This window comes from Amblyomma mixtum, chromosome 1 (genome assembly GCF_055824585.1).
Source record: "Amblyomma mixtum isolate Tamu chromosome 1, ASM5582458v1, whole genome shotgun sequence".
Taxonomy (NCBI): domain Eukaryota; kingdom Metazoa; phylum Arthropoda; class Arachnida; order Ixodida; family Ixodidae; genus Amblyomma; species Amblyomma mixtum.
In genome coordinates, this window is record NC_143012.1 from 60,560,546 (window position 1) to 60,569,171 (window position 8,626).

General features: G+C 43.3%; 1 protein-coding gene and 2 long non-coding RNA genes across 5 annotated transcripts in view; all 3 read right to left on the minus strand.

Moving 5' to 3' along the window:
* LOC149366420 (uncharacterized) overlaps positions 1 to 900 on the minus strand; it is a 30,976-nt gene extending 30,076 nt beyond the window's left edge. The window contains exon 1 of one of the 3 annotated variants that reach the window (XR_016283846.1): positions 769 to 900. The gene's annotated coding sequence lies outside the window, so the exon portion shown is untranslated. The remainder of the gene's footprint in view (positions 1 to 768) is intronic. The other 2 variants (XR_016283845.1, XM_089550705.1) reach the window with 2 other exon arrangements.
* Positions 901 to 932: 32 nt separating this feature from the next.
* Positions 933 to 2,131, minus strand: LOC149366422 (uncharacterized). Its single transcript, XR_016283850.1, has 2 exons — positions 2,000 to 2,131; positions 933 to 1,071 (listed from the first exon to the last, which is right to left on the minus strand). It is a non-coding gene; the product is annotated as an uncharacterized LOC149366422 (long non-coding RNA).
* Positions 2,132 to 2,275: 144 nt separating this feature from the next.
* LOC149366423 (uncharacterized) lies at positions 2,276 to 6,429 on the minus strand. The gene is made up of 3 exons (XR_016283849.1): positions 6,300 to 6,429; positions 5,187 to 5,276; positions 2,276 to 2,400 (listed from the first exon to the last, which is right to left on the minus strand). It is a non-coding gene; the product is annotated as an uncharacterized LOC149366423 (long non-coding RNA).
* Between the last annotated feature and the right edge of the window lie 2,197 nt (positions 6,430 to 8,626).

Genomic DNA, 8,626 nt, shown 5'->3' on the forward strand with positions numbered 1-8,626 from the left:
TGTACAGGAATCTAGTGCAGTAAAGCATTCATTTTTTTAAATCTAAAGAAAGAGACTGCTCTAAAAACCTGCAAACAGAAGCCAGCAAAGTTTATCATCAGGAGCGAGGGCTGTTTCTCGGCTCTTTTGTCCCAATAATACAGCCACAACACAAGCATGGAAGGAATAACAAAAAAGCATGCTTCTCTGGTGGCATTACATTTGCTTTTAAAAGAACACAGAACTACTCTCATGTGAGTATGTCAGTTTACAAGCTAGTGCCAAACACTGTAACCACAGTTCGTGCGCATCACCCAATGGGCTTAAACTAAGCTAGTAAAGTACCAGCCTGTCACGTTCAGGTTTCTTATGGAGAAGGAAAAGAAACCGCAGAATTTATCTGTACTACGAAGGCAGGTAAATTCGCATATTTTTTCCCTAACGTAGCAAATTAAAAAGTGAGACAGGTTATCTAGCAATGGTATTGAGATGATGCTGAGAAAAGGCATCCGAACTCCAATGAACTGTGGCATCTGAAGCATTTTTCCTGCTTTCATATACCTTTACACTGTGCTTTTCTTTAAACGACATTGTGCACAGCTGACACCGAAATGGTTTTTCTCTTGTGGGCACGCACATGCTTTCCAAGGTTTGAACTGTGTGTAAAGACCATTGGACAGAGATGGCACTTGTATGGACGCTCACCCGTATGGGTGCGAAGGTGTGGCACTAGCTGACCCTTTTCAGCAAATTTGCGCCCACAGTGGTCACATTTGTATTGACGCTCACCCGTGTGGATGCGAAGGTGTCGCACCAGGTTCCACATTTGAGCAAAGCTGCTCTCGCAGTGGTCACACTTGTATGGACGCTCACCCGTGTGGGTACGGATGTGTCTTACAAAGTCATGCTTTCTTGCAAAGCTCTTTCCACAGTGTTCACACTGGAAGGGATGGTCAACTGTTTGGGCACGAAGGTGCGGCTCTACAGGGTTTTTCTGCATGAAGCTCCGACTGCATTGGGACGACTGGTGCAGCTGGTTACTGGTGTTTTCCGCAGGCCGCACTCTGAGCTTGGAATCAGCTGTGACCAGGCCTGCACCAAGAAAATGAGAGTATTTACAGCATGTCACAGCCCGTATGGAGGGGCAGCCATTAACCTGTAAGTGAAGAAGGCAATTTTACACAACATTCAGGCTAACATTTCATTGCAGGGTCAATGAGTTGTTCCTCAAAAAAAAAAAGTTTTTGAACCAAATTTTCTGGTACCTATAAATTAGCATGGAGTTGGAAGGATAATGTTCTAGCTTTCGAACAATTACTCGGCATACTCTGGAGCAAGATTAAGAATCAGAGCAACTTAGACAAAGTGCTCGTATAATGTCTGGCTTCATGGAAGGGATCTTGCAAGTCTGTGCAAGTTTGTGACGAATTACAGAATGTATGTGAGCTTTCACTTGTGACACAATACACTGCTGAGCATTCCTTTTGTCTATTAAATCTTGAACGTTCATTACCCTGCATGTTGCAGATAAACATTGAGCAAACTGCTGGAGAAATATTGCTGAAGGCCTAGCTCCCTTTCACAAAATGCAATCAAATGCTCAATATTATATTTCAGCTGAGCTATCGCGACCGAAAATAACAACGTCATCAGCACATTTGCTTCTGCACACTGCACCACATCGCGTATAATTTCACAGTGTGCACGTCTGGCAGCTACCATGATAGGTTTATTGTACCAACAAAGCATGAACCTCTTTAGCTGCTCTGCAAACATCATAAGGAAACAATTTTCTTTCTGTAGCCTCAAGCAAAAAAAAACAAGGCTCCGTGACTAAAAATAACTGTACTTTGATATTACCAAACTGAACTGCAATGAATAAATAAAAACATACACAGCAGTTCTGAATGTTAAGACAGCAAAATAAAAAAAGCAATTAAGAAAACAAAAGAACTATACTCAATCTTGCGTAATCAGACCCGGTGATCACAAAAAATAAACTAAGAACAGAAACACTCACATCGCACACCACAAGCACAAAACCAACTCTGCCAGCAGGGTCACCAATGTAGTCCATAGCACTAAAATAAGCATGAACCATTAATATCAAACCAAAATGAATCAGACTAGATAATATTTCCTAACACCAAATAGAATCAGAAGCACACGCACTACAAGCTCCTGTAGAGATCAGTTAAAACACTGCAGATTAGAAATCACCTGAAAACATCTGACAGCATAACAAAAAGTTATTGCTACTGCTATTCTGAGCTCAACCGAGAAGGACGTTGTATGCAGAAAAATGAAGAAACATTATGAACATCAGGCAGTTCATCCTGAAAATGCTGGAAGCACTGTTTTTGGAAGATGGTTCTTTGGGCAGCTTGTGTACTCATTGGTCGCCAGTATTGGTTTCGATGCCTGCAAAATGAAACGGAGCAGAGAAGTTGATTAGAATAAGCACTGCAAGCTGCAGTATTTTGCTGAAGAGATGGCCTGCTGACTTTCATCAACTTATTCTTTTCTGCAGCAATTGAGAGCTCCTTGTCCAAATAAGCAAATCTACACTGTGGCTCTGTGATACGCAGCAGAAGCATTTTAAATCAAATATTTTCATATCATAGTCTCGTTTTCTCATGGCAGACTGTGTCTAAGAACCCCGACGTCGTGGACAGAAAATACACGTTTAGTATTTAACTCTGTAGACCCAACTGCTGTGCCACCCAGGAAGCATGCAGTGGCAGTAATGAGTGTCATATTACATGAGATGCACGAGTGTTATCAAAACTACAGTGTAAAACACTAAGGCGGTCTTAAAAATCCTATAACTAAATATATACTGCTGATATTGCTGCGAATCATCTTACTGTTAGTTTACTGATGCTCAAACCGTCGGTATGCAGCTTTATCATTTTGGCTGTGACACGAGATGCAACCGGACATATCTCGTTTGATTACGGCCACGCGGAACTGCTTCCACACTTTTCCAGATTGTTGTAGATTCTTTTGTTTGCTTAGTTCAAATGTTCCTTGCAAAGTTTTAAATTGAGTGCGCACAAGGGCTGCAGTCATTCTGTTCAACAACCGCCAAGCAGGCTGGTTGCTACGCTGCCACCAGATACCAGCAACTGATTCTGCCAACAGCAGCGCGACATCGCTGGCAATAAGTGGCGGCAGTCTGCCCTTTTGGAAGTGCTAGAAGAAAGGACGAGAAAGCACAGCTAAGCCATGCTAGAAATGCTGGCTCGTTGCAAGAGAAAAAACAGAGACGTCCAAGCTTCTTCAAGAAGAAATAAAGAAATGTAGCTATTTCCTACTTCAAGTACGACTCTTAAAGAGTAGCATACTGACTCAAGTTGCTCACAAACACTTTAAACTAGCAAAGAACACACATAAACATGTTCACTAAATATTGCAAACAAGTAGCAAAAAATAAATTCCAACACCATTGCATCTTAAATCATGAAATATGGATGCCTTGCATGCCTCAATGCATGAAAATGTATAATTGCAGAGTTCACAACACAACAGATGCAACAGGTCAGTTTTAATGCGACAATGTTAAGGGTATCGTGTCACAGAAAAGCCAGCAGCGTTGTCAGCATCACTGGTTGCGAGTGAAAAATCCATGAAAAATCCCCAGAGAAGCAACCTAGGTCACAAGACGTTGTGACACTATCATAACCTGCCTACCGGATCGCGAGTTTTAATCAATGATTGGTCATGAGAAGCTGCTCGGGAATAGCAACCAGGGTCGCACAAGCCCCACCGGTGGCGCCACCTGCCATCGCAGAGAAGTGCCGCATTGTTTAACCAATGCACTAGCGGAGGTATGAGGACTCCCAGGGGTTTATGAATGTAACGTAGAGCATCTCCACATCCCCGTATATGGCCATTAACACATCATTGCTATCAGGTCATATACCTTTTAGGCGGATCTTAAATGTCTCCTCCAGCTTTAGTGCAAAACCATAACATGTATTGATAGCCAGAAAATTTCCATACCCAATGACATTCTTACTTCTTTTGTTTAGACCATGTATAAATAGCAATTTGCGATTGGCTTAACAAGCTGCAGTGTGAAATACTGCGACCTTTTACTTTCAACATAGTATAAGGCGGTGACATGCCTTCAGAGAAAATCGAAGAATGTCACCGGGTATGGGAACTCTCTGGCTATCAATTCCTGTAAATAAAAGCAACAAAATGCAATGAGAAAGTTCAATAAAGCTGCATAAGAAATTACCTAATTACATTCTAGACTTTGAAAGATTTAATACCGCCAGCTCAATTATGATTACATATTTGGAATCAGACGAGAAAAATGCATCTGTGTGCGAACTTTCATGACATTCTAGCCATAAATAAAAAAAGTTATTTTTAAAACCCCCGTCCCTCCCTAAGTGTCCTCTCCGATTGAAGAATGAACACATGGTTCTGCACATCTACTCAGCTAAACTATGATAAACCCCTACCACTTTAGTGTTGGACACTGAATATCCTGGAACAATACGCATCTGGAGGGGGGGGGGGGGCAAGGGGGGCTGGTGCCCCTCCCTCCTGGAATGTCGTATATTTCTTATGCACAAGCAGAAAACAACTACACAGCTTCATTAGCACGCTTTGGTGATTGTAACTTTTCGCATTTTGATTATTAATATTAATTCTTCGCTCATTAATAAAATCCAATGCATGTTCTCCAAGCTTGGCACTAATTTGCTGTTTCTAATTGTCGCTTCATGTGGGTAGTTTAGACCACAAATAGTGTCTTTTTGGTGCTAACTTACCGCGTCCCCCATCCCCAGTCATAGGGAGCCCTCCCCTTGAAAAAAGTTCTGTGGACGCCCTGCCTGGAGCACTGCAGCTTTTGCCATTTCTCCTGTACACACGTTTTCCCCAGAAAGTAGCAACCAGCAATGTGATGCCACAAAGAAATACATGCATAAACAATGCAACAATAACTGAAAGAAAGCTGCAGAAAGGCACAATCACCCCGAACGAGTAAAGCAGGGCACTTGCAAAATAATGGAATAGCTTGAATCTAACTTTCTGAAGCAGCCATACGGGTGCATTCTAGTGGATATTAATAAGTAATTACTCTCTAACTGGAAGATGTTCCGGTTTCCGGGTTCACATTAAATATGTAGGACTATGGTCAACACATTCAGATCAATGGATACATGGTTTTACAGGATACGAGCATCAACCTATGGGTCTCCTGATGTTGGCAGCGGTTCTCCTTGGAAGATTCTCCTGGCAATTAGCAGTCCTTGTATTTTTAACGTGATTTATGACACCTGTGAGATGGAAGAAAGAAAGCAGCCCAAATGAAAATAATGTGCCAAAGCCACAATCAGCTTTGTTATACTATGTGCATTTAACAATAATAACATGAATGACACGAGGACATGTGAAAGGGAAGATAAATAATGCGATGGAAGAGTGTCAAGAGTTTGTCCTTGCTCGGTGCAGACCATTAAAATACTTAAATGTTAATCCTTTAATTATTCTATAACAGCAGAGCGCGGTGGTTTCTTTGCCACAAAAAAAAAATCAATATTGACATGCTCTTTTTTTCAACTCGTCGGCGCGATCAGTTGGCTACAAGTACCGCCACCTGCATCACCTACATCGGGCCCCAGAATAGACAGCAGCGCTTTAAGCACGGTGTCACAGTTTCTCGGGTGTCTAGGCGCATATGAACCATACCTTTTATGGCTACAATAGTCCTCGAGAAAGCAAACACACCACGACAATCGCAGAATTGCGCTCACTCGGGGATTAAAGGCAGAATGGACCGCATACACCGCAGAACAAAGTAAATGGCGCATCGACTGTAGTCACACCCGCTAGAGCAGAAAGCAGCTACGAAAAGCTCTCTAACGACTGTGTCAGCAAGGCCTTCACAGAAGAACACAGAGATCCGTTCAATTTTTAGCGGCTAGCCAGTGCAAACACCTTAGCACTTGTTGCGTTTACTTTCATGCGGGAGCACGCGATGAATTATCCACTACGAATGCCAAAGTACTTCAACCTGCACCAAAGGTAACTGATCTAACTCTGGTTACACGAGTAGCTTTAACTGCGGCAAATGATCTGCATCTGTGGCTAGACATTTGCAAAGCTTGGGCTTTGCTCCGACTGGTAAAATCGCCAACGGGTCGGAAATTTGCTAAGCACGCGCAAAGACAAAGCACGATTTCTATATGACATGCTGCGGCTTGACATGCATTGAGCTGCATGGAGCCAGACCAGCCGTATAATCACAAAAAAAGACGTATTAGAGGAGCACAAATTTGCAAACGCCTGAGTTTACTTGCCATATGACAGCACCTGGCTGCACTCGAAGTTGTTGCCATTGTTGATGCGCATAGCGATGCAGCTTTCTTTTCTACGTCAACCTGGATGTATGGATGGATGGATAGATGGGTGCATAATAACAGCTTTACCCTTTGTATCGGGCGGTAGGTTTCGTCACCTAGCCTATACTTCCCTCATTGTTAACTGTTCTCCGAGTCCCTTCTCCTAGCCTCAAAAAGCAGTGAACTGCCCCGCGAATTATCGAATAATCGCTCTTTTTTGATGCCCTGTTTTCGTGTCCTATATATGCCTAGCGCCGATTTTTCATGCATTCTTTCTTTCCACATCTTTCTTTCCGTCTCCTTTACCTACGCTTTCATGTTACTATTTTCTTGCGTCCCATTCGTCACCCGCAAATACTTTGTTCTTAGCTTTCGGGTTCTATTAGTCCATTTTGTGTTCATACTTTTCATGTACAGATACTTGTACACCTTTTTTGCCCACCTTGTTTCCTCCATTTGGGTTAGTCTCTGATCATATTTCAGTTTGCTGATTGCCTCCCAACCTCAAACGACGCCCAACCCATATCTCCCTGGACTCCCTCATTCGGAGTGTTCCCATGGGCTCCCAAGGCTAGCCTTCCTACACTTCTTTGTCTGACCTCTAGCCTTGACTGTACTTCTGATTTCATGCACAGGACTGCATTTCCAAATGTGAGGCCCGGTACCATGATTCCCTTCCATACCCCTCTAACCACCTCATACCTATTATAGTTCCATAGTGCTCTATGCTTCATAATGTCTGAATTCCTTTTTCTTTTATCCTTCAGAATCCTCTCATGCTCTTCCAGATATTTTTTCCCTTCAGTTAGCCATACACCTGGCTACTTATAAGTTCTCACATGGTCTATCATAGTGTCCTGTATTTCTAGTGGGTCTCCCCTCTCATCATTATATCCCATTATCCCTGACTTCTCTCTGCTGAATTGGAGTCCTAGCTTGTTGCCCTCCTCACCACAGATTTTAACTAGTTCCTGCAGCCTATCTCGCTTGTCTGCTACTAGCACAAAGTCATCCGCCCCCTTTCCAGTCCAACCAGCTCTTGGTTTACCTTCTGACCTTCCTGAATATAACTCACGTCAATTCCTACCCTACTCTCTTCCTACCTCTTTTCCATTTGACTCATGTATACCATGAAAAGTAGGGGTGATAGTGGGCAGCCCTGTCGTAGCCCTCTTTTAACTTTAGCTGGTTTTGTAGTTTCTGCCTATTACTACCACCTCACTGTCTGAATATACACGTTGTAGAGAGTCACCAGATTTCTATCGGCACCATATCTCTTCAATTGGTCCCAAAGTGTTTCCCGATTCTCATTGTCATATGCCCCCTTAATGTCTAAAAATGCCATCCATAGAGGCCTCCAACTTGCCTCAGCTATCTCTATACACTGCGTTATGACAAATAGATTGTCCTCCAACCGTCTGTCCTTTCGGAAACTGTTCTGCAACTCTCCCAAGATCTCCTCACACTCTGCACATTCTTCCATTCTCATTTTCACCATCTGCATTGCTAGCCTGTACATAACTGATGTGACAGTAATTGGTCGGTAAGATTTAATGTTGTCCTTGTTTCCCTTGCCTTTGTATATTAGTCTCATCCTGCTCACTGTCCAGTCTTTTGGAACGTCTCCTCCCCCTACTGCTTTTTCAATGACCTGTCGTAATTTCAATTTGCTTTTTTCGCCTAGTATGGTAATTAATCTCATAGGTGTGCCGTCTGGTCCTGTCGCTGTTCCAATGGGTACCTTGTCTTCTATTCTGTCCCAGTCCCCTGCTGTCCTCTCCCTAGGCTCTTCCTCCCTTGTCCCATTGCTGTCCCTGCTCTCCCCCAGTCCATCCGCCACAGGCTCTGCCAATGCTGCTTCGATTGTTTGTCTGATAAATTCTTGTGCTTCCTCTCCCTCTACTCTTTTTCCATCCTGTGTGGTCAGAGTGTGTTGGATGCCCTCTGTCCTCTTCCCTTCTTATGTGCGCCCAAAACCTCTTTGCAGCATTCCTATCTTTCTTATTTATCTCCATCATCCACTGGACTCCCGCCTTTCCTATTTTGGCTTGGACTAATGCCGCTGCCTCCCTTATGCTGTCAAGGTATTCATTCCATTTTGCATCCACTTCATCTGGTGCGGCCCCCATTTTCTTTGCAAATCTGTGTTCCCTAGATGCCTCTTGTCGTCGCACTATGGCTGCCTTCACTTCCCTGTCCCACCAGCTTTTTGGTGTGTGTCTTCCCTTTCTTTTTCCCTTTTTTCTTTGGGCCTTCTCTAACTCCCCTTCAAAAACCCCCACTAG